A 3,744-nucleotide genomic window follows, 5' to 3' on the forward strand; every position below is an offset into this window, starting at 1 on the left:
TACGGGAGTTTAAGCTGCAGGCGATGACTAGACCTGTAGGATTGTGTTCTCATAAACGCAAAACTATTGGTTGGCAACCTTAGATATTGGACTTTTAGCAACTATTCTCTTGGTCGACAAAAGTCATATTTCTTGCAGTGGCTGGGGCCATGTTTTTTCGTATTGAGATAGACTCATCTAATTTATACTATGTGATTGTTTTAGACTTAAATCAATGAGTATATGAATCTTTATAAAATTTATTAAATCTTCTGTCCATTTAAGTTTTTAATCAACATTATTAAGTCAGATCTTATGATTTAAATAATCTTAGTTGATGCTCTTAAATTCGTAAAGGTGTATACTGATACTATGACCTATTGTGTTAAACAAATTAAGCCTTGTTTGATTTCACCAAAAAAAATTGATAAAAATCCAAATCAAAGCCAATAATTAATTTTAACTATACATTTAATAAAATTCACTACTTTTATCCCATTTTCAACCACATATTTCACTAACTTTTATCATAATCCACTAAAAATCTGATTTTTAGCAAACCAAACAGGGACTAAATGAGGTTTTGGTGAATAATTATGAATCTCGTCTGACTATTTTGTTTCATTCCTTGAAGTGAATGTTACGATACGTAAAAGTCATGGACTTAATAAAGTTGAAATAATTTTTGACTTCGTGGTGTTTATGATGATAATAACTCCATTAACTCTAAGAAAATTCACACATTATGAACAAAAAATAGAAGGTTCATAATAACAAATAGTTTACATTCAAAAATGTTTCATTATTGATCATGTACTCTTGTACATCTGAAAATCTTGTTCAACTAGATAAAATGTCGAAAAGTTTAAGAGAGAATGAAGAGAGATAACATTGATAAAATGGCCAGTTCTGTTGAACTAAATGTTAGTGGATGAATACCGGATGGACATATACCAAATTGACACAAATCGTATATGCAACATACCGGATTTACGTATAGCGTATATGCAACATATCGTATTTACGCATATCGTATATACAGCTTACCGTATTTGTAGCTTACCATATTTGTAACTTACTGTAGATGCAACTCAAATACCGAACTTGCTTATACCGATTTTGCATATATCATATATGCAGTGAATTTGAATACTATCCAAAATATAGCCTATTGAATTGTAATAAACTGAACAAATTAATCTAGTTAGCCAAAATATAGCAGATTAAATTCCAATAAAATAGAACGAATAAACTAATTAGCCAAGAGCAAGAAATTTTAACTGAGGCCTGGATGAACAACACAGTTTCTTTAAAATAAATTTGCCCTCTTACTGTAAGTACTTGAGGATTAATTTAGACGTTTGTCTCATAGGATACAACGGATAAACAGTAGAATTTGAGTACCTCAATTACTACTCGAGCGAACAGAATTTGTGTTGAACAGTATCACCAAACAATTTTTAGACAGACACAAGACTGTATACTGTAATAAAATTTCTGCAAAAACTGTGTTATGTAAAATTATGCAGAGAGAGTTCGTGTTGTCTCTTTTATTTTCTCTTCTTTTGTGGAATAGTAGAAATTGAGTTGCATATATATAGGCTCAATACCATGAATGCCATAAACTTGTATATAATGACAATGAATATTGGAGTTTCGACAGTTTTGAAATTCTAACGGTCAATTGGAGAAAAAAAATTAGCAAATCGTAAATTCTTCTAGTGGACCAATTTTCACGTCCAAAGCTAATTTCGATTTGATTTGCCCCCTAAATGTGCACGTAGAGAAAGTCTCTATGTTACACATGATTACACCATTCCAAAGTGCAATTTTATTTAAAGTGGTATTTGCTTTCATAATCTTCCTATGTGAAACAAATCTTAAATGATGTCCCTCCAACACATAACTTCTTTTAATTGGCACACTTTAAGCTCCAATTTCTCATTAACTCGAATATCATTTTTGATAAGTAAATACATGATTTCGATATTCTCACGAAGGAGACACAATTCCAAAATAAACAATTGGCTCCCACTCAAAATTTATGCCAAAGTTAGTCATTCAACCCATTCTATCCAACAAGTTCCACATTTAGAAGATTCTAGAAGAGCAAATATTGTGTGATAAAACTTTATTTTATTTTTTTTAATAATTTGTTCTCTACTAAAAAAAAGGACCTACTAAATGTTTAATTTGTGTCATATTTGGTATTATACAAATATTAGTACAAATGAAACAAATGATATATTGAACCAGATCTCCGATATCCTGACGATTTTTATCATTTGGCTTGGCTTGTTATAATATCAGATAAAAATGATGTTGAAAAGTTGAATAAAATTAATTGAAGAACCATACATTTTTTTAATGATTCTTTGAGTTGCTGATTCTCAGGGTACATACATCAGTAGACCTTCACCAGCTAAAATTTGGATTGCATTATCTGTAGTCCTAAAAATTATTAGAGTAATATATGTGACTCTGTCATCCTTCATATTGACCACGTGGATACTATATATATCTAATAAATTCCTCTACTAGGTGGTTGCATGATGTTAGGAGCGGATCCACATGGGATCATGTGGGGTCAAATGACCCCACAGTTTTTTGATTTTGATTTTTTTTTTCTTGTTGAAAGCTTAATTTTTTGTCTCAAAAAGTCCAAATCCTAAATCTATATCTATATCACATGGTCTATATCCATTATTTAGTCCATAGATATATCATATAATCTACCAATTTCTTCTCAAAGTGCAAATATCAAACATGAACAGCAAACAACCGATTTTTCCTTCTTGTTCATGATATGTTGTTCGAAAAAAAAAAATTTTGACCCCACAGTTCAAACTGTCTGGGTCCGCCCTGCATGATGTTATATATTTGTAACCTATTACTTGCTCAAATTTAATACGAGCATAATCTTTAAATTATATAATCAAAAAGTGTGTATTGTAATTGTAGCAAGTCTAAATCTCAAATTTTTAATAAATTTTAATAGAGATGAGGATAAAGGGTTTAACACTATTGTTTGTTAAGATCCTCCACTTAATGTATGAATCATTAATATTTAAACCATGTTTGAGCCCATTATTATCAAAAAATACATTTTAAACAAAGATTTGATGAAGAATATGTGGTTAAAAAATAAGAAAAAATTTAAATTTACATGTAATATTATTTTATTGAAAATATGTTGTTGAAAATAAGAGAAAAAATGTATTTTAAAAATAATGGGGATCAAACAAGAGCTAAAAATAAAATGCTTCCAGTTTCTATTTGGTTATTCTATTTTATAAGCAGTAACACTGTATACATCAAGCCAACATTTAAATTTAAAGGTTGAACTCCAACCTTAAGGGTTCGCCACCGTCCCGTCCTTGGAGTATCATGAGAGAGGTTAATCATGGGATGTGCCCTAACAGGCCAGGGAACAAGAGCTGTCTATGTTGTATAATTTAATGCTTTAAATTATTGGACCTTTCATGTTAAATTATCGAGAAATATAAGAATTAAAGCGGAAGCATACCTGAATCAGACATGGTTAATGCAATATGAATTTCGCGGTATGATCTTCCAAATCTACACGCAGTCTCCTTTTCCTCTCTGTGATGAGATGCAGTAGAGAATGAACAATAAGTTATATGTGATCTGGGGACCATAACCTATTTATATAGGGATGCCCTTTGACCTAATTCGGCCCATTATAGAATTAGGACTTGGGCCCGGTCTCTACACATATATAAACCCATACTTTAATTAGATACA

This window comes from Olea europaea, chromosome 18 (assembly GCF_002742605.1).
Source record: "Olea europaea var. sylvestris chromosome 18, O_europaea_v1, whole genome shotgun sequence".
In the NCBI taxonomy this organism is placed as follows: domain Eukaryota; kingdom Viridiplantae; phylum Streptophyta; class Magnoliopsida; order Lamiales; family Oleaceae; genus Olea; species Olea europaea.